At 35.6% G+C, this 24088-nt stretch overlaps 1 protein-coding gene across 1 annotated transcript in view; it reads right to left on the reverse strand.

Annotated features, from left to right (window-relative positions):
- LOC150094452 (neuroglian-like) overlaps positions 1–23539 on the reverse strand; it is a 479168-nt gene extending 455629 nt beyond the window's left edge. The window contains exon 1 of the mRNA XM_090412472.1: positions 23410–23539. The gene's annotated coding sequence lies outside the window, so the exon portion shown is untranslated. The remainder of the gene's footprint in view (positions 1–23409) is intronic.
- Positions 23540–24088: the final 549 nt, after the last annotated feature.

Below are 24088 nucleotides of genomic sequence, written 5' to 3' on the forward strand. Positions count from 1 at the left end.
CACTGTTACAGCACCCAAAGAAAACCTGCCTCCACCTATACCAGCAACTGAGCACCATATGCCTCCTTTAGCCTTTATGTAGAAAGACAAGAATATCAAACAATCTGAATGCTACAAAGTCGTCTAGTCCCGATGGAATCTCTCTTACTGTACTATATTGTGCTCCAGAGCTAACACCTGTTCTCTATCGTCTCTTCAATCTTCTATACTCAGCTGGCACCCGTCCCATCTCATGAAAACTAATATAAATCCAACCTATCCAAAAAAAAAGGGAGACAAAAGCCTACTGTTCAACTGCCATCACCTCAATCCTCTCCAAAATAATGGAGAAAATTATCAATAGCCAACTTCTTCACTACCTAGAAGCTCACCAATTAATCAGTGACCACAGTATGGATTCCACCAATCTAGATCCACGGTTGATAGGTTAGCGTAAATCACTCACCACGTGCAATGGAAAAGTTCAGAGAAGGATGTGCTGTAGCTCTTGACATCGACCTACTCTCAATCACTACAAATCCTATCCACAGCTTTGCCAACAATAGCACTCTCCACTCATCTTCCCTCATCCTCAGTAGCACACAAACATCACCAGACACGATGAACTCTATTCTTGGACTGACATTTACCTCCAACATCTCCTGGAATAAAACACATCGCATCGATAGCTTCCTCAGCTTCTAAAAAACTAGACATTATTTTCCACTCAATAAGATATTCACACCGGCCCAGCTGCTAACCTTACGTAAATCTCGTATCCATCTATCCTTAGAATATTGTGTAATGCACCTAAAAAAATGTGGGTAACGAACCTAAAACCTATTCCAAAGCTCAAAAGCTAAATAAATATTTGCTGCATGAAAGTAAGAATTGCCTTGAAATACTTGTTTAACATGAATATTACAATCGCCAACCCCTTTGAAAACAAAGGGTGGAAAGAGAGCAAAAATGGTTCCACTTGTTTTTTGGGTTTGCTTAACAAACTAATGGTATCCATCAAAGAGAATACTGTTTCCAATCCAATTATAAATCTTGGCCCTCACTTACCTCTCCAGCATCTTAAACAACTCCAGACACACAAATCAACCTATAAATCAAAGTCTCATTCTTATCACCTCCTTCATGAAGCAGAACAAAAAGTCCTCTTCATACATTTTTAGAACTTATCCAACCAAATAAGACTTGCATCAAACAAGTACGTCAAGGCAGATAGATGTTAACTCCCTAGAAATTGTGTTTTAGCAATATGCTTATTTATTACAATATAATGATTGCATTGGACAAGATAGATATACATCTTGTCCAATCCATCTTGATAGATATATAGATATACAGCAGTATATATTTAACTTTTGAATGGCCTTTGATAGACTGCCACATGGTGAGTTGGTAATTAAACTGAATTGAGCTGGATAACAACTGTGTTTGATTGGAGGTTGGTTGTCTGATAGGAATCCTCAAGCAGCATATAGAGGAGCAATATTCCAAAACTAGAAATTCACTAGTGGTGTACCCTAAAGAGTTTGTTTGGAGGCCACTGCTGTTTAACTTGTATGTTAATGATACTGGGAAAGGTTTCAATGAAACATGCAGATAATACAAAGTTGGAAAAAACTGAGGGTTAGAGCAGATGCTGTACCTTTGCAAGAGGACGTAAATAGACTGAGGTAAGTGGATAAATGAGTGGCAATGTTGCAAAATGTGAATATAAAGTGGAGTATACAATTAGAAGGAATTCTTACAGGAAGTGGAAGAGATAAGAGATTTGGCAGTGATAGTGGATAAGGACATAAAATTTAGGAGAAACTGTCAGCCAAAAACTGTGAGAACAGTACAATGTATTATGGCAGCAATGCAGAGGACACTGATGTGTAGAAGTAAGGAGGTCATGGTTCCATCATAAGGCACTAATCAAGTCACATGAGGATTACTGTGTGCAGATTTGGTCGCCTGGTTTTCAAATGAATATACTGGTGAAAGTCCAGAAATGATTAAGGTTATTTCTGGTCTCAGGAATGTTGGATATGAAGAAAGATTGAGGAAATGCAATTTGCAGTCTAGTAAACAAGAGGAGTGAGTGATGATTGAATACTTAAGATGGTATTGCAACTGCTGAATACTGTAATTAAGAGATTAATGTGGAAGACATTTTTCACAGAATGGAGGGGAGAGAGATGATTGCATTGGACAATCATAAGGCATGGTTTGATGAGTCGTGAGTGACAGTGGGATGGCTCACTGCCTTGACTCTATGGAGATCTGATAATAGAACATGAATTATAAATTATATATGCAAGATTATATATGCAATGAAAAAATATACATGAATTATATATGCAAGATATTCTCTCTTCAGATCTTCCCATTAATGCAGGTGTTTCTCGGGGGTTCTGCTATTTCACTGGTCCTCTTCCTCATACATATGACTAACTTGCTCTCCCTGACTTCAAATGCTATTCGGTTTTGTTGCTAATAGCACTCTTCAGTCATCCTACTCTCCTTAGCCATGAAAAAGAAACAAGCAAAAGACTGACATTCTATGAATACAGTTGCTCATCTCCTGATGGCATCCTTGAAAAAAGAAGTTGAAGGCAAACTAAGAGGCACTGTTTCTGATGCACTGAAGTTCATCTGGGTATAGAACAAAAGAGGTGGACCCCACTTCAATGCTAGTAACATTTGGTTTATATCTTATCTCCCTCTGATTCATGACTGAAAGATGACCCAATACTACTCCCATGCAGTGTGATGTATGTTTAGATTTTAGTTCTCCGAGACCCCTATCATGCACACACTTTTGAAATTTGGCACACAGGAACTCCTACAACACTTACATCATTTATCCTTACCTCTTTATGTGAGCAGATCAACAATTCCACTTCAGATCAATTTCAACTGGAATTCTGACATAGCACTATATTGAATTTTCAAGCATTCTTATAAATATTGTTGTAAAAAACTGTGGCAAACAGCTCTTGCCACATTCTGGAATCATTTCTTTACCAATATCCATGACCAAATCTCCAAAATCTTCAGCAGTCTTCCAGTTCATAAAAAATTCACAGCAGTATGTTTTTAGGTTTTCTGCTATCTAGTCACATTGTTCCCATCCTTTACCCTAGACAATTAACCATTAACTTTTTTTTAATGTAAATCTTAGCATGATGGTGGTGGGAATGCTAAGAGTTATGTTCAGATAATTTGAAAATCTATCAAGACTAAACACCAATTCAGGTATCCAATAAGCCAGGTGGTAGTCTTGCACCAAGCAATGAAATTAATCTGCTATTTAAGGACATTCACAAATATCCATTGGGATTCAAACACATTGTCTATTGGTTGGAAAGAAAAAGTGATATCCACTCTGCTAACTGCCCAAAATTCAAAAGTTTATACACAAAAGAACTGTACTGCCACCTACCAATGACAAATCACAATCTTTCAATAAAAAACATTTATAGATCAGCACTTGTTTGTTGTGTTACCTGAAGGAAAAGGTCCAGACACTGAGCAACTGTAAAAAATAATGAATAAATCCAAATCAGACTATGATATGTCCAAAATATAGCAAACTGGTCTTCTGTGCTTTACCAGTCTCTAAAGCATAACTTCTAATTCCATGCTGCCATTTAGGCGGTACTGTTGCGACATCTGAAATGTAGAAAATTACCTCTTGGTATCTTTCTTCTCCCCCAAATCTTATGGGCAGGCTAAGAGTTATATTCAGATAATTTGAAAATCTATCAAGACTAAATACTAATTCAGGTCTCCAATAAACCAGGTAGTAGTCTTGCACCAAGCAATGAAATTAATCTGCTATTTAAGGACATTCACAACATCACAACAAAAGTCAGAAGAATCCTTAATAACTAGGTTACTAATAACGCTTCTGGTCCTGATTGATATCACCCCCCCCCCACACACACACACCAAATGAATACTCATTCTATTATCACCTTTGCAATTTGTTATATCATGCCTCTTTGAGATGCACCCATTCCAAAAAGAGAGCTAAAACTCAAACAATCTTCTCATTGCTTTTCGAATAGTTAATTTGAAATAAAAGAGTAGGAACAGCCAACTCTGTCACCAAATTAATTACCACAATCAACATGAACTCCATCTCTATTATTTCACACATTTCCTAGCTAACATCAGCAGATGAAGCATGGGAGATAATTATTATGTGATGCCTCCAAGGAGTACAAAGACTCATCGAGGGAGGATACCTACTCTACAACTCTTTCTGCACTACTTAATTCACCAGCTACAACAAACCACACTACCATCACCACCTACATCAACACCATCTATTCATCACCACCACCATCAGTATTTTTTGTCTGTAAATTGCGTGTTCTCTAGGCCAATTTGTCTGTATATGGGTTGAAAAGCCTAAGTTTCTGGAAGAAAAAATCCTGTTACCTTCTATCAACTGAAAAAAAATCCATTAAAGATTCTTCTCATCATGACAAGAATTGAACTTAGACCATTTCAAATTATCATTCTTCCACTGGAAGAATGCATGCATTGGAAGAACAAAGTATCTTGCAACCACTAGATACTTAAGAAAAAATTGCTGATGGCAATGGCACAATGCCTACCTCGAGTGAAGATGATAAAGCAATTTGGAATCAAATGAATGACAACAGAAATTAAAAAGGAATTGCAGAGAGATTATGGAAGACATGAAGGGAGTTGGAGAACAGTTGCATGAGGAATATAAAACTCAGGCTAGGAAAGTGACTAGTATTGTAAGGAGAGAAAAATTAGAATGCAAGAGGAAACTAGTGCTGCATTCAAAGGAGAATCCCAAGAAGTTTTTTTTTGCTATGTGGCGAATACGAGGAAAAATTGTGGACAGATTACCTTGCGATGGAAATGGGATTTGGGTAACTAATGCAAATAACAGCGTTGAGATATTTAATGATCACTTTATTAGAGTGTTCCATCCTTGTTCATCAGCTTTATTCCTAGAAGGATAAGAAGTGGTGAAGTGTTAGAAGTGAATGAAGAGAATGTATTCCTAATATTAGTATGCTAAATATCTATAATGCAGGAGAGCTAGATGGAATTTCAAGATATATCTTAAGGGACTGCACTATCAAACTGACGATGCCATTAACTTGCATTGTGTAATGAAAATTTTGCAATGAAACAAGTTTCTGGAGAGTGGAAAGAAGGCCTGTTGTATTTCTTCTGTAGTTAAGATTTTAAAGAAACTGGTAACAACTTGCCCTCATCTGCCCAATACAAAATTGGGCAGATGAGGGCAATATTATTTTATGCAGACAAAACTGGATTTGTTAAAAAGGTGCTCTTGTTTTAGTAATCTGGTTACTTTTAAAACAGTAACAAGAGCAGTGGATGAGGGTAAGCACACACTTCATTTTTTATGTATTTATTTATTTTTATTTTTTAGAATTTGCACATGACAAGCTGGTTTTTAAGTTTCAACATATGGGTTTTAGTGTCAGGATAGCAGATTAAATTGGTAACTGGCTTTCTCATAGCTATCAGACAGTTGTATATGAGGGAGCATTCAGGGAGTGAGAAGGCAGCAAGTGGAGTTCACCAAGGTTCAGTACTGGAACCATTCTATTCAACCTTTATGTCAATGATACTGTCATGGGACTACAGGAAAATATTCAGTTGTTTGCAGATGATATGAAGCTTGAGAGGATTATTAATAACAGTGTTGATGTTTTGGCTCTTCAAGAGGATTTGAATAAGCACAGAGGTGAGTAAATGAACATGGTATGTCAGTTTAATGCAACTAAATCTAAAGTTTTGAACTTTGGGATCCACAGATGGGATGCTTCATACTCACTTGGTGGAATTATACTGGAATAAGTGAAGAAAGTAAGAAATCTTAGGTTGATTGTAGATCAAAATTTGCAGTTCAGAGGACACTGTAAAGAACCCATCTGAGAAGTGCTACAATAATGAGGCCATTGATCCTGAGAGATAAAAGGGTGATGGTCCCAGTGTATAAAACTCTGATCAGATCACATTTGAATTTCTGTGCTCAGATCTAGTCACCAGGATTTGAAGTGGATGAAGTAAACTTGGGGGAAGAGTACAGAGATGATAACAAAAATGATATCAGGAATATAAAAGGGTTGATTATAAGGACAGACTGGGGGCATGAAGACTGCAGAGTTTGGTGGATAGAAGACAAAGAATAGATATTATAGAAACATTTAAGCTTCTAATGGGTTATATTAGATTAACACTAAGGAGATTTTTTCATCTGGTAGAATGAAGGGAAGGAACAAGGGACAAGGACAATCCTATGAAGTTACAAAACGAACCAGTGAGTAAATGGGTAAGAAATATGTTTTCTGGATGGGCAGTGGTAGGAGCATGGAATATATCACCTGATAGTGTAGTGAAAGTGCAAATGGTGGACAAGTTTAAGGAGTGGTACAATTGACTCTGCTCTGACTAGTGATCTCCCAGTCTTGTGATGTCAAAAGACTTTAGTGAGCCTTGTTGCTCTATGAAGGTCAAGAAAATAATAAATCAGCTATATTTGTGGCTGACTATTATTATAATGTTGCCATCCTCTGGTGGGGGAGAAGAAACCAGTGAATATCACTATCCCAATCATCTTTCTCATATGAAAGATCTGTTCACTTCCCCTTATTGTTAATAAAACTAAGTCATTTAAGAGTCAAAAAATATATCTGGGGCTGCTTAAGGGTCAAAGCTGTATAACTGAGAGGAGACCTCCACATAGCCTTTAAAGGAATGAGAACCGACAAGGGCTTCTCACCTCATGTCCAATCCTCACCTTCTCATGGTGCACTCTGTTAGGTATCTACCTGGAAACTGAACGAACGAAGATCGGCTACCAATTTGGGATTTAGCCAACCAAATTATATTCTTATTGGATTAAACCACAATATAAAATGATGCTACAACGTGACAGAATTTCATGCTGGCTGGGGTGTGGCCCAGTTAAACAAGGGCCCCTGTTGCTTTTTGCCAGGAACTGGGGCGAACAGTAAAAAGACAGCTACTGGAACAAATCCTAAAACACACCCCAACTCAACATCAGTACTATCAACATAAGAGGCCTGAATGGAAATGAAATGGAGCTAGCTGAGGAATTGGATAAGTACCAGATTGACATAATAGGGGTGACTGAAACAAAAAAAAGACAACTGGTGAGATCTTTCTGAGCAATAAATAAAAAATGTTATATTCAGGCAATGACAAATCGAGGAAAAGAAGGAGTAGCCATAGTATTCAACACTAAATATGAGGCTAATCTTCTTGAATAATAAGCAATTTCAAGTAGAGTGATGTGAGCAAATATCAGAATGGAGAACTGGACAATGAGACTTATTTGTGTCTACGGTCGCACAGAAGGTTCTGCTAATGTAGAAGTGGAAGAATTTTTTGAAGCTTTAGAAAAAGCAACCAACACAATGAAAAATTGGTCCTTGTTGGGTATCTAAATAGGAAATGATTGCGAGACATACAAAAATATTTTGGGAAAATTTGGAGAAAAGAGCAAAGCTAATAATAATGACAAATACTTGTTGGATTTCTGCTCAGGACATGGAATGGTTATTACTAACACAATGTTCCAACATAAAAATGTGCACAAATTCACATGGAGAGAAGAAGCAAGGAATAAGAAAAGTCTCATGGACTATGTTATTATTGATAGTGATGTTTTCTCTCTGGTGCAGGATACTAGAGTGTACAGAGGATTTGAAATTGGAAGTGATCACCATTTAGTCTTGAGAAGGATAAAAATGAAATATTGAAAAGAAGAACATGTAAGCAAGTTTTAAAGAAAATAAAAGTTGAGCAGCTCTCAGATGTAAACTGTAGAGTAAAATACACAAACATTATTGAAGAAAAAATTAAAGAGATTGAGAACAGAAACCGAACCTTGGAGATGCAGTGGCAAGACCTGAAGAAAACATTGAGTGATTCAGTCAAAGAGTCATGTGGTGAAGTTGTCTGCCAGGATAGAAAAATCAGAACTCCATGGTGGACACAGGAAGTTAAAGTAGGAAAAACAAGAAAGCATATCAAAAATGCCTCACAAATAAGTCGGCTTGTGCTCTTAGAGAATACAGAGACAAATGTAAAAAAGCTAAACACTATGTAAACTAGCTAAACAAAAGTCATGGGAAGACTTTGGTAAGAACATAGAAAATAAATATCAAAAAGATGGCAAGATCTTCTGGAGGCTGTTGAAGAAACTCAAAAATGGAGGAAAGAGGACTATAAAAGGAATTAGAGATGATAAAGGCGACATGAAAACTGGAGAAAAAGATATCCTTGATGTATGAAGTACTGTATTTGCCGGCATATAAGACGCACTTTTTTCCTTTGAAAATAGGTCTGAAAAACAGGATGCATCTTATACACCTATACTCAGTTTTTATTACTTTCATTTCTGGAAATTTTCTCTGTTCCAAGTTACGCGATTTCTTTCTTACTTCCTTGCGGTGTGTGAGAGCATTCCATTTACGTTAGTTATGTATTCCAGTTACTGGAATACATTCTAGTAATCCAGTTATGGATAGATAACATTTGGTCTAGGTGCTCTGGCAGACTGTTGAAGAAGCCTGTCCTGCTAGTATGGGAACAGAAGATGTTAAAAATAAACTCAAGGAATTGAATACTCAGTTAGCTGTAATTCCAGGATGTCTAACTAGTCAGCTTCAACCTTTAGATGTCTGTATTAATAAACCATTTCAGGGATTTATGAAGGAGAAGTGGAACACTGCATCCAGAAGACTGCGGGATGCAGTCTTCGGATTTTGAGATTATGCCATCAGAAAGAAGGAAGAGGCCTAGCATTTCGCAAGTTTGTGAGTGGGTCAAAGCTTCATGGGAAACTGTGAAAACTGAGATAGTGGTTAAATCATTTAAGAAGTGTGGCATTAGTAATGCAATGGATGGTACAGAGGACAATTTGTTGTATGAGGATTCAGATTCTGATTTAGAAGAGGTTTCAAGTGTCTCTTCATTTAGCTCTGGAAATGAATTTCTGGGTTTTGACGAAGAAGATTTAAAAGGTGGGTACTCTTTCCTAGTTAGATTAGGTATTTGTTGAAAATAGACGTACTTATTACTTTATATTTGAAATACTGTATATTCATTAGAATATTCAGTGATAAAGTTTTTTTTTCCTAAAAAATGTCTAAAAAAAAGGGGGTGCATCTTATACGCCGGCAAACATGGCAATTACTTTGAAAAATTGCTAAATGAACATCAGTGACGGCAGTGGTAAAAAACATTGACCAGGAATACATATGCATACTTGAAGTAGAAAAAACCATCAAAAACCTGAAATGTGGAAAGGCAGCTGGAGTAAATAATATTCGACCAGAAATGTTCAAGTATGAAGGTAAAAAGTCTTACAGTGGCTGCACTGCATAGTTCAGAAGGCCTGGACAGAGGGACGAATTCCAAATGATTGGAGTAGAGCTCTTATAGTACCCATATAAAAAGGAATATAAAACTGAATGTGAGAATTACAGAGGTAATCCCTACTTACTTTTCCTGGTAAGATTTATGCAAGCATACTTGAGAAACGGTTGAGAAGGATTGTGAAAGGGAAGCTTGGTGAAGAACAAGCTGGATTCAGGCCAAATAGAGGCTGTCAGGATCAGATTTTCACTTTATGGCAAATAGTTGAGAAATCATGAGAATATGCCAGCAAAGGTTCGTCGAATGGTAGAGCCTCTGCTACTAATGGCTCACAAAAAATTAAGCAAATTTGAGCATGGTTAGTAGTTGGAAGGAGATCAACTGTTCGATGTGTTGGCACACACTCTCCCTCGATTAGTCTTTGAACTCCTGGAGATGTCACATAATAATAATAATATAACTAAGATCTGTATTTAAATTTTGTAGATCTGGAAAAGGCATATGACAAGGTGCCAAGAGAGAAGCTATTCAAAATGCTACAGTTGTATGGTGTCAATGGGGTATTATATCGAACAATACTTAGTCTTTGAGTTGTAAGTCAGCAGTTAGAACTAATGTAAGTACAGGAACATGGTTTAATGTTAAATCTGGTGTAAGACAAGGATGCACATCTTCCCCCCCTTTGTTATTCATTATCTATATGGATCACATTATGAAGGAAAGTAGTATTAAACCAGATTTCAAAATCGGAGATGATAATCCCAGCTCTTTACTTTATGCAGATGATGTTATACTTCTAAATAAATCCACTACAGGTTTGCAAGATTCCCTGACTAAATTGAAGAACTGTTGTAACAGATTTGGTATGAAGGTCAGCAATAACAAGTGTTGTACGCTCACAGATGCGAGACCCTTCGACAGTTCTGCACATGTCAGAAGGAGAATCCATTCCGATAATAGGGTAATCAATCCATCTTGTGGGATGAGTTGTTTATTCTTACACGTCAGAAAATTAACTTTTCTTTTATGAACATTGAAGTTTTTAAAGTGGTAACTATTTTGCTTGTATAACAGTTGGAAACTTTTACGTTTATGCATGCGATTTCGTGTGTTGGTAACTAATTCCTACATCGCCTTATTCCTTTCTCCCCTTCAACATGAATTGACTCTTCTTGGCACATTGCCAGCTTCGGATCTGTGGTCGGGCAGTAAAGACAATGAAAATATCAACTGCATTTCAACAACATGAATGGAAACTTGTAGAACAAGTAAAACATTTCAGCTACTTAGGCACGATTTTTAATGAAGATGATAAATTAAATGTAAAAATAGACAACAGAATCAACAAAGGTGGTATAGTGGGAAGTCAACTGAATAAATTTATATGGAATAAGAGAGAAATTAGTCAAAAATTAGCTATATACACGACAGTGTTCAAACCAATTCTAACTTATGGATCTGAAAGCTGGGTTAGAAGTAAAACACTTGACCGTAGATATGAGAGTCCTGAGAAAGATTAGGGGCATAAACAGATGACATCAATGGCAATATCATATTAAAAACTAGGATATTAGGAAAGAACTCGACATTGTTAGCAGAGCTAATCTCAGGTGGTATGGTCACTTAAACAGAATAGGAAAGGAAAGATTAGCAAAACAAGTGTTCTCTGCCAGGTTGGCAGGAAAAAGACCCAGAGTAAGACCAAGATATAGGTGGATTGATACAGTAAAAAGTGCCTCAGAAGATAGAAATATGATAGTGTTGGAGTCTTGACAGGTAACAGATTGATTTGCAGGAAAACTGTAGATAAGAAGTTAGTAATAATGTAAAATTTTTCATGTAGTCATCTGTTTATTTTTCATCATATCCTGTACACCTCCTTGAGGGTACATGTCAGGAATTTGATGATGATGAACAATATATCCAGAGTCTCCTTTTCCATTCAAGATACTATTTCACCTACAAGAAATAAACACACACACACACACACACAGCTAATACTTGACTTACAAACATGTTCCATTCCAAATGATTCCATAGTGAAAATGTTGCATGTTGGAAAATCGCAATGTGAACCATAAGGATATGTTAACAATCAACATATTTGGATGCTAAAATGCATGGATATCTTTTGTTATATTTTAAAACTAATTTTAATCTTTATTTATAGTGAAATAATACCATGTACAAATAATAGAACACAAACTTACTGTATACGGTACTGTACTGTAATTAATAACGAAACATAAGTGTACTGTGCTTCTGTGCACTTACCAGTAAAATAATTGGATGGAAACACAGGAAGCAAGAGTAATTTTTCAAAGCTGCTGCTTTATTAATTGAACAACTCAAGACAAAGCATGCAAAGATAAATCATCAGCAAAAAATTCTTCAAATTTGGGAATTCCAACAAAGAATTCTGAGAATGGTTCAGATGCATAACTTTTGGAAGGGCTAAGCTCATCTTCGGTAGTGATAGCAGGAGCAGGCTTCTTTAAAAATTTGTACATCCATCCACCTTAGTCTACACCATTTGCATTTTTTCTTTTCTTTGCTGCATGAATTTCTCTGTAATAAGCAATTGCAGCTTGCATCATTCTATCTACTTTGCTAAATCTCTCCATGCTGGAGTCGGTTTCCTCAAACAATAAAATTACCTTATTAACAGAGGTAAATGCCTTTGCTAATATTTTCACTGCAAGCTCTTCTGAGGGCTCAGTTTCTTCATATTGTTTTCTTTCTCCTTCTGCAAATTTTCATGCTTTCAACTCTATAAGTGTTCATTTGAGAGCGCTTCTTCTATATCTTCCAACAACTGCTCTACATCTTCCACCTCTAATTCAAAATCTTGAGCTAGCAGAACTATCTTCTCAATCTATTGTAAGGCTCTGTTTTTGTTGAATGCTGTGAGCATATATTTTCAAAAGCTTTTTCCAAACACTATAAACAGGGTTCAACAAATTTATAATAAATTTAGTTTAATCCTTTATCCAAGTGTGAGCAAACAAAGTTTGCGCCTGAAAATTTCCTCAGTCCTGAATATCTTCAGGACTGAGGAAATGTTGCACTACCTTTCCCCAGTCCTGAAGTTATTTTCAGGTGCAAAATTTGTTTGATCACACTTGGATAAAAGATTAAACTAAATTTATTATAGTCTAACCAAGTGCAAAATAAACTTTCAAAAAAAAAAAAAAAAAAAAAAAAAAAAAAAAAAAAAAAAAAAAAATTTACGTTGTAAGTTGAGGATTGACTAATTTTTCTTTAAATCCACAAAACCATTTTTTATTCCTACATTTGGGATAACAAGCAAAAAAACTCAAAAAATGCTTCATGCTACCCAGAAAAGGGTAATCTAATTAAAAGATTATACTTCTCTCTCCAATTTTGTTGTTTCAGGAGATAATGTCAGTGCCTTTATGTCAATGATATTGTCACACAATTACAGGAAGATGTTCAGCTGTTTGCAGATGATGTGAAGCTTGGGAGGGTTATTAGTAATAGTGCTGATGTTTTGGCACTTCAAGAGGATTTGAATAAGCTGGAAAGATGATGATGATTTATGGTTTTAATACTACAAGGACAGAGTCATACTGCACCATATCAAAGGTGAAAGCAGTACACAACGTAAGACAATTACAAACATCCATACCTGTAGTAGGATTCGAACCCATGACCTGTTGGTAGGAGAGCAGGTACACTAACTACTCAGCCAACCAGGCCAGCAACTGGAAACGTAGGCAAATGAATAGGGATATCAGTTTAATGCATCTAAATGCAAGGATTTAAATTTTGGGATCCACAAATGGGATGTTTTATACTCACTTGGTGGAGTTATACTGGAAGAAGCAAGTAATATTGGGGTGATTGTGGATAGAGATTAAGTTCTGAGGACATATTGCAAAGGTTGTGAAGACATCTTGGAGAATTGCAGCAATGTTGAGGAGAACAATGACCACGAGAGATAAAAGCATGCTGTTTCCATTGTATAAAGCTTTGATCAGACAACATCTGGATTTCTGTGCTCAGATCTGATCACCAGATTTGAAGGGGATTAAATAACTTTGGAAAGGGTGCAGAGACAAATAACAAAAATAACATCAGGACTGTACAACAGTGATTATGAGAACAGACAGAGCATGCAGACTGAAGAGTTTGGTGGATAGAAGGCAAAAAGGGGGAGGGAGAGACATGATTGAGACATTTAAGCTGTTGAAGGGTTATTATCGTATTAATAGTGAGATTTTTCGTATGGTAGAACAAAGGAAAGGAGCAAGGACAAGCTATCTGTAGAAATTGCAGAAGAAGGTGGTAAGTAAAAAGATAAATTTTTTATATGGAGAATGGAATATACTGCCTGAGAGAGTGTTGAATGTGTAGACCGGAGATGAATTTAAGGAGTGGTATGATAGGTTTTGTGTTAACTAGTGTTGGCCTCCCATGATGAGTTTTGCGACTCCATGGAGGTCAGGAAAATAATAAAATATTTAATAAATAATTACTTAATTATGCATTCTGACATCTTTCCAAAGTTAAATTGGCATCATACACAATTACAGATATGTACACTGAAGCACTACATTAAGTAAGTAAGACTGCAGAAGAAAAACAGGGAGGACCACAGTTCTGGATAGCACTGTGGACCTCCCTTTTAAGCTTAACTGTATGGTCTTGGATGGTGGCCTGATTGCCTGTGAATGACAGTTTCCCCTGATGGGAAACTTATCCACAAGAAATTGACTATAAAATTATTACAGAACAAATAATTATTCTCTGATAATAATTTACTAATAAATTTTGTCCACTTTTTTGAAATGTGTTCTTATTTGGTTTCAAGTTATGCTTTTGTGTAACTCATAACAGGCAATCGCTCTTCTTCAGAGATGTAATTTGGATGGAAATTAACATCGATATTTTTTTTTCTGTAAGAATTTGTTAAATATTATTATATATAACTAACATTTCCTTGCTGATGTTTGAAGTTTTTTTTACGTGGTTATACTATAAATTAAAAGATACCAAGAAATTATATACTTCGTTTAATCCTTTATCCAAGTGTAACCAAACAAAGTTTGTGCCTGAAGTATTTTCAGGACTGGGGGAACTCATAAGGAAGCTAAAACTTCACATCACTTGGCTTGGTATCCCATAATGCAAAGCACATCTCCTGGCAGACATGTATAATGCTATGCATTATGGGAAGGATCCCTCCCCAGACCAGTTTGGACCTTTATTGATGTCTCTTCAGTGGGAGCCAGACCCAGAGGTGATACTAAAGGTTGAAAAAACTTCCAACAACTTTCTCTAATCTAGATTAATTTAAGTTGAAGTAATGAAGTAGTTGAAGTAGATTAATTTAAGTTGAAGTAATGCAGAAGTCATATTAAAATATGACTTCTGCATTACTTCAACTTTAGGCTCCCACTGAAGAGATCTCAAAGGTTGAAACTGGTCTGGGTAGTGACCCTTCCTATAATGCAAAGCACTATACATGTCTACAAGGAGATGTGCTTTGCATTATGGGATACTAAGGCAAGTGATGTGAAGTCTTAGCTTCCTTATACAAGTTGCCCCAGTCCTGAAAATACTTCAGGAGCAAACTTTGTTTGTTTACACTTGGATAAAGGATTAAGCCAAGTATATAATTTCTTGGTATCTTTAATTTATTTACTTGCTGATTCCATACAAAATACATCCCCCCTAAACACAAAAGCAGAAGCACTATTAAGGAGCATAAAAAATTTGCAGTCCTGTGAGCATTATCACTGCATGCCTTCATAAAATATCAATGAATGAGTAGATAAGGAATGCACTTTATTTTGGTTAAAAAAATAAAAATAACAAAATGAGATAATATTCAATGAGAACACACTTACCAGATAAAATGAATGAAACAATGTATTTTATATGGAAATTTTAATTTTTATGATTGCTCATATCTCATGTAAGATCCAAGAAACCTTTCGATTCCTTACATCCAGGACATGATTCAAACAAAGAGGCTCTCCAATCAAAGTCTACAGGTCAATTTATGCTTAGCAGCTGACTAGTTTGCCTGTTATGAAATCTTTATCATTTGTTTGAGATGCCAAATGGAGCAGGGTTTTTGCTTACAATTTCTATATAGCAAATAAAGGACATACTGATCAACTGCATAATCATTTTGCCATTCTGGAAATGACATATTTTGAAATAATGGTTCTATACAAGAAGATCTTACAGGTGTGTGGAGACAGCTGTAACTTGAGAAACTAATTTGAATGGCATAATTAGTTTGGATGTGGAGGAGATTTAACTTAGATGTTTAGATAGAATGTCTATAGCAGAAGATTCAGCTAGGTCAAATATTGGAATACTACCTATCTATCTACCTACTTACCTATCTCAGCATTATTGTCCCAGTCATAACTAACAATCTTAATTCATCTTTTGAAACAATGGTTCTATAGAAGAAGATCTTGCTGGTGTGTGGAGATACTGTAACTTGAGAAACTAATTTGTAAAATTAGTTTGGATGTGGAGGAGATTTAACTTAATGTGAAGATTTTTCACAGAGTAGAGGGACAAACTAGAGGCCATCCCTGGCCTCTAGTTTGACTCTCTGTATAGAGGTCACACTCTATACAGAGGGAATCTGTATAGAGTGCAAGTAGAAGAGTGAGAAGCAGGTTCTTTGCATGGAGTGGTGATTGGAAAGCAGTGGCTGAAAGTGTAGTGAATGCAGAAACTGAATGGGTTTATGGCTCAGTTCGATGATATTTTTGCAGAATATACACATCCCATAATAAGTTCTTTGACTCCATGCAAGTCAGATGTTAATAATAATGTAGTGGATATCATACGCAATATAAAATGGGAACATTGTGAGTGAAGGCCAACCTGGTTGACTGAGTGGTAAACATATCCACCCTCCAACCAACAGGATGCGAGTTTGAATCTTACAATGGGCATGGATGTTTGTGATTGTCTTTAAGAGGGAGACGAATTTCACTGCCCAGTGCGAAACCAGTGCTCCACTTCTTCAAGGCCTACAGTGGCTTGAAAAAGTTCCATGTTTGGTTTCTAGAACAGGGTTTATGAACTATGCAAAAAATAAATTAAAAATACAAATTTTCATACATAATTAGTAAAAATAGAAAAAAAAAATCCTTTTAGACAGACGATACAAAAAAAAAAAAAAAAAAATACAATACATAAGTTCAAGTAAGATATATACTTAAACAGGCAAGTAACTTACTAAATATTTTAAAAAAGATTATTTGCAAAGTGTCATAGTGTCAAGATTTATGCATGATCTTATTTGCTTACTAATTGGACTAAAGAAATCATTTAGCATAATTTTTTCGTACAGATAAAAATTGTCCATAAGTAAAATACAAATTTTAAAAAAATATATATAAATTACAAGTCTGTATTATTTTAAGTTAGAAAAGATAATTATCAGCAACATTATTATTAACATCTGACCTCCATGGAGTCAGAGACTCATTGTAGGAGGTACACACTATCGCACACAAAGCTCATTTAACTGTGCCTTAACCTGATTCAATGTGTCTACATTAACAACACGTGCAAGCAATGCATTACACTCTGCTCACAACCTCCTTAGACAGTTTCTAGTGATGGCCTCTTGTTCTACTCACACCCTCTCCCATTCTATGAAAAATCTCTTCCATGTCAATTCCTGACTAGCTTATGTCTCGATTACACCTCCCCCCTCCTCCTATTTATGAAGCTCTGTAATTTACATTCTCTCAATCTGTCCTCATACTCCACATTCCAAAGCCCACCTTTGTGAATCTTCTCTGGACCCTTTCCAACATATCCTCATCACCATGAAAACCCGACAACTAAATCTGTGCACAATAATCCATATGAGCCTGATCAAGGCCTTATATAATGGCATCATCTTATCTCTTTATTTCTGCATGTCAGGGTCCTCTGCATCGTTGCCATTATCCGATGTGACGTCTTCACAACTTGTGCAATATGGCCCCTGAATTTCAGGTCCTTGTCCACCACCACTCCCAGATCTCTCATCTCCTTTACTTCCTTTAAAGTTTCCCCACCATGTGTATACTTTACATCCTATTGTTGCTTACCAAATCTCAAAACCTTACACTTTGCAACATTGAACTGACAGTTCCACTTACCTGTCCATTCAAGCAATCTATTCAAGTCCTCTTGTAAGGCCATAACATACACTTGACTCTGCATTGCTTTCCCCAGTTTTGCATCATCTGCATATCACTAGTCAAACTCATCCCAATATTATTAACATACAAATTGAACAACAATGGTCCCAAAACTGACCCTTGCAGCACCACTAGTGACCTTCCTCTTTTGGGATACTGTACTCCCTTATACAACTTTCTGATACATGACAGCCAGTCACTGATCCAACTCAGAAGTCTGTTATCCAATCCCATTATAATCAGTAAAGACAGACATCTCTTGCAAACATTACACAGCAAATGTGTATTATGAGAAGCATTCAAGAGAAAAATTCTTTTGAGTATTATGTGAAATGCACTGCACTATTTGAATATTTTCCTCAGCATTCATGCTGTCATACTGGGCATTCTGTATTTAACACATTTGGAATAAGCCTGCTGCTCTCACATCTGTCAGCTAACAATGCTGAGCATATCTGGGATTCACAGAAATCACTGTCAGTATTCTTCAATGGCAGCATTCATGCTGTTATTACAAAATCTGTACATAAAATGTACGTGTACATATTCTTCATGGAAAAATATAAAAAGGGCAACAGATTCACAATTATACTGAATGATGTAATAATTTAATACAATATGCCTGACCACAAGATTTATTAAATGCAAGTTGCTGCTAGTGGGCTAGCTTGGCTATGAATATGTACAGCTTTCCTTTGTGTGCTGTTTTTCAAATACCAATAGCTCTAATCATTAAGAACAAGCCCCATATTCACAAAATTTCTAACTAGAAACTTTTGCAGGTATGTCAGTACATACATGATCAAGGACATTCTGCATAAAATGTTTTCTCAAATTCCACTATGGGTGTGAAATTCTGAAAAACAAAAAAGGTAATGAATCTTTCTGCAAATATACAACAGACACTATAAACAAACATTTCTTTGCATGTTAAATTCTGTAGGGTCTACAGTAAAGATCTACCTGTCATCTTCAGGAACCAGAAAATATATAGCTTCTCAGAATCTACACACATTGATAGGCACTCAGAGTAAGAAGTAAACACAAGAAAAATAAACAATGTTCCTTGATCATAAAAATCAAACGGAAAATAATAATCCATTTTCAGCAATAACAGTTATGCAAATTCAAAACAAGGCTGAATCTACAACAATTAGCCAACTGTTCATAGCAAGCACCATGAGCCAGAGGCACAATATCTGAATAAACCTAAATAACAGTACATGCTATGAATGGTTAGCTGATTGATGAAATTTGTTTTTACTGGTGATGGTAATTTTCTATACAAATTTTTGATTTTTATGATCAGTGATCAAGGTGCAATTGGAAAGCAGAGATGAGATATATAGTATACAACTGACGGGAATATCTTAGAGGTGGAAGATAAGGAAGATCTGGGGACAATAGTGGATAAGCATCTAAAATTTAGGTGACACTGCTAAAATTGTGCTGTCCTCACAACAGATTATGGCAATGATGTAAGGTCACTGATATGTACAATAAAGAGATTATAAGGCTCTGGTTGCCCACATATGGAAAAGGATGTCAAGTATGCCTTGAAAAGGTTCAAGACATACAAATATGTCAAGTTCAATCCTCGGCTACATTCTTCATCCATGGAGAATAAGCATCATGGAGACCCCATTTACTATGGAATATTCTATGAAATGAATAAAAAAGAAATGCTGCAGATGGAAAAAACTGCAGTCTTTCAGCCAATGCTACTGAAAAGTTTTGTACCATCACCTTGAAAAGAAATTTGAGAAATGAATGCCTCTTCCTAGAAGCTGTTCTTATTAAATGGAATCATGGATTACTTAACCATAATGACAGTTGAAATTTAAGCTCCATCTGAGTCAACTGCCTACTCATCTATTAAAAAATTAAGACTACAGCTTCACCAAACAGTACTGACTAGAATTTAACAAAATGAAAATGATACAAAACAGCACAGTACTCTCAGCATCAACAGTCAGATAGCTGGGCGTGTAAACTGCTATCAACATGACCAATTGTGTAAATAAACCATTTTTTCTCTCTCAACTTTATATATATATTTTTGCTCCTGCATATGACAAATAATTAAAGTATTGTCAAAACATCTTTCTTATCAAATTATTACATATGTGATTTCAAGCGTGAAAGTTATGTGGTATGGATATTTAGATGCCGATTATCCATCCATGCTACCTAAAAAAAAGTACCTGGGTTATAATTAGTTAAATTTACATTAATATTTCACCTTGGGTACACCAAAGCATCTTCACAGGCACAACAGAAATGTATATGAAAGGCAAACAATAGACGAATATCCAAATGGCAACACCCACTAAGAGCATGACAAGGACAAGATCATCTCAACTGTCATAACATATCCAAGATTTCTGACAGATATATTTAATTAGGAAGAATACTGTTGAACCAAAAAGATTCTGCAAACTATCCCTTGAATTTAAATATGCATCAGTGTATTCAAGAAGTATTTTTCCACTGGATCCAATGTTCAGAATCAATGGCATTGTCTCTGCCACTACTATCTCTGGTCATCACTGTGAAAAGAAAAGTTTGCAGGAGATAAACTATGTCACTAGACATGCTGACTCAATCTTATTGATGTTGAAAGTTTATTTTTCACTTGGTTAGAGTATAATGAATTTAGTTTAATCCTTTATCCAAGTGTGAGCAAACAAAGTTTGCGCCTGAAAGTATCTTCAGGACTGGGGTAAGGTGGTACAACACCAGGGCAACTCGTTGCAAAGGTGGAGCAAGATACCAACACTCCTGTCTCAGTATCTCCTATAATGCAAAACACATCTCCTTGCGGATATGTTGAAAATATATGGAAAAAAATAAAAAAAAGGGTGACACACCATTTGGCAACTCCTATAGGTAGAACATATCTGCAAGGAGATGTTTTGCATTATAGGAGATGCTGAGACAGGAGTGTTGGTATCTTGTTCCACCCTTGCAACGAAAAAAAAAAGAGTTGCACAGGTGTTGTACCACCTTACCCCAGTCCTGAAGATACTTTCAGGCGCAAACTTTGTTTGCTCACACTTGGATAAAGGATTAAACTAAATTTATTATACTCTAACCAAGTGAAAAATAAACTTTCAACATCTTTCTCTAAATCCAGAGTAATTTATTAAAAAAAAAAAAAAAAAAGGGTGGCACACCATTTGGCAACTCCTATAGGTAGAGATGACCTGCGAATGCTTCTGCCTGGTATCTCAACTTAGGCCTGGCTCCCACTGAAGAGACCTCAATAAAGGTCAAAACTAGTCTGGGTAGTGGCCCTTCCCTTAATGCATAACATTAGACATATCTGCAAGGAGATGTGTTTTGCATTATAGGAGATACTGAGACAGGAGTGTTGGTAGCTTGCTCCACCTTTGTAATGAGTTGCCCTGGCGTTGTACCACCTTACCCCAGTCCTGAAGATGCTTTCAGGCGTAAACTTTGTTTGCTCACACTTGGATAAAGGATTAAACTAATTTTATTGACTCAATCTTACATGAAAAAATTCTCATCACAGAATTGTTGACCTAAACTTTTTTTTTTTCAAATAAACAATGAGCATAAAGGAGATGAACTAGATCTCCACAATGAATTCCAGGAAATCAAACATAGTAATTATTTTAAGCAGAAATCAATATACCATAAATTACTTAAGAGAAACTCCAGCATTACACACAACTTACAATGCCCTTGAAGCAACTTTAAAAAAATTCAAATCTGATTATGAAAGAGTCAAATACAGAGCATGTGCATCCTTCTCAAATGGCAGCTGTACCTTCTGGTCCTTCACCATGGCTACTAAGCATAATTTCTGCCCTTCCATCTCACCTCACATTCAGATGAGACCATCGTAATATATTAACTTACCTATTTCTACAAAATTTTAGAATGATATACATCTTACAGCAAAAAAAGCTCAGTCAGTAATGATGGATACCCTTTGGTTAGAAACCTATCTAGGAAGCAAAGTATCTTAATAAGGGATTTTCAAGCAAAGGCGAGTTAGCTGATCTCATACAGAATAATAGGACATTTCCTCCTAAAAACTCAGACACAATACACTGACTTCGTATAACCTTTGGCCATAATTTGTGACAATCAATGCTATCCTACAGCATAAAAATAAGCCTATATTTAGTCCATTCAAAAAAAAAAAAAAAAAAATAGTAATAACTGAATTTTGGCTAGGACTCCAATCTTTAAAAAAAAAACTTAATTTCTGCATTATCTAGTTTATTCATCTTTCATAGTTTAATATGAAAAAAAAAAAATATTCCAGGAGGCAATTTTTAAAAACACAAAAAATTGTGCTACATCTTTGTCTTGGCTATATATTATACTGATGATATATAGCCAAGATTATTTTGCTCCATTACTCAAAAATGGTAAATTATTTAACACTTTCCATACTGTTGGGGAAATTGTTAATAATTCGAAAGTGATACATTAAAGCTGGCATTCCGAAATGAAAACACGATTTTTTTCAATAATGTACAAGTGACTTTTACTTGTAACGAAAAGCCACATATATTGTTAGTATTTTGCTTAGGAATTATAGTAATGTTGCTAAATGGTTTACATTAATCGGGTTACTTGACTCGGTATATTTTCTGTGAATTCTCTTTAAGCAGAAATAGTATTTATTTTATTTTGTTTTTTCTGAATAAATACGAAAGGAAAGCTCGTTTTGACGTGACACCTTTCACGTGTTTTGTTCATTTTTATACAGACGAGTGTGCTTAGAAAAGTATGTCGGTGATTGCGTTCTAATTTACAAAACGTATATTAGCAAATATCAAAACTACTGTTCAACTGTTGTATATGTAATTTATGAGAGCACGAACGTTACCACTACAGCAATGAACTAATCCTCTGTAATTAATGAAAATGTTTAGTATATATCGCTGATAACTTGAACTTCCTGAGTTTACAAATCTTGAGATAGAGAACACGAGCTATTTATTACTAAGCTACCTGCAACCTGTCAATAAACAAGAAGTTTTACTGAAACTGCAAATATCAACGTTTCATATACCTGTATATGGGAATCTGTAAAAAATAAACAAACATACTATAAGACATGTAATTTAATTTATATTATTTCTGATTTTTACACATTTTTTTTATAATACTCTTAAGATATAAGTGCCCCGCCCGAGAGGCGCCATCTTTGTCCAAGATAGTCTATTCCATAGGATAGGACTCAGCTGCAGTCGTTAGACGTGTTGCGTGATGTTAAGCCTAAAGTAACGTTGTACCTTGAAGTACTCGGACAACTGACGTCGCCGCACCCTGCGTCCTAGTTACCTTAACGTGGCTTCGGTTGTTCACAGGAAACGTCAGCAACAGACATGAACAGATAAACACGACGCTCGTGAAAGTTGTCACTTTATATTTGATAACAAATTTTATACCAATTGCATATTTATTACAATATGTTAAAAAATGTTCTGATGTTGTCATAATATTGAGAAAATTATCACCAATACATTCATAAAAGACGACTTAACCGTTACGCTTCCTATAATCATATAGGTAGGAAGACGAGATCGTTTTGAGCAACCAGACGCACAGTGCTATTAATTTTATATTGCAAACGCACACAACAAATTATGTATTGATGTATAAGAGACTTACATATAAGTCAGTATGCTGTTGTCAAGTCAGCAAAATTATTCCTTGTATAACATAAAAGCGTGAATGCGGCGACAACTGTTTCACATGAATCAAGAGAGCTAACCTATACACCATCATCCAAAATGCGCCTGAAAACTATTTGCAATATCTAAAAACTTACCAGCTTGGACAAAGAATTTCCTGGAATGTACTACTCCTACACACTTAGAAAAACTATTCCTAACTTTTCTAAAGCTCACACAACATACAAAAACATTATGAAACTTCCCAAGCACCACTCATCAGCGAACTAGCCATACAGCTATTGAACACCGGTTTACGCTTACGGCGCAATAGCAAATTCATGACGTCACTCCAACTGCCAATGAAAATTTCACTACGTAACATTTCAAAAAGTGTCAATAAAGGGACATGATGGATAAAAGTTTTAATTGAGACTTCCTGTAATACAGGTGTGGAAAATTTTGAACAGCCTTTTTTCAAATAATTTTATCATAAATAGAAAAATATTTATGATAAAATATCTTCCACTTCTCCTAATCATGTTTGCATAATGAACTGTTTTGAATAATATCATGTAATATCAAAAATTAAGCATATACAGTCAAAATATGTTAACTATTACTTGTAGTCAATATTAGCTTTGTGTGTGTGTGTGAAATATTAATACAGTAGAATAAGAAAATAATCAAGTCATGCAACTCTCATATAATAAAAATAAATAAATAAATACTGCTTGTAGATTATTAGAGTGTAATATCCCATACAGAAAATAATTTATAGAGTATAAATTATAATTGATACTCCACATTGCAATGATATATAAGAAAATATGAATT

This window comes from Typopeltis vanoorti, chromosome 22 (genome assembly GCF_054136105.1).
Source record: "Typopeltis vanoorti isolate ZY-2024b chromosome 22, IOZ_Tvanoo_1.0, whole genome shotgun sequence".
Classification (NCBI taxonomy): Eukaryota; Metazoa; Arthropoda; class Arachnida; order Uropygi; family Thelyphonidae; genus Typopeltis; species Typopeltis vanoorti.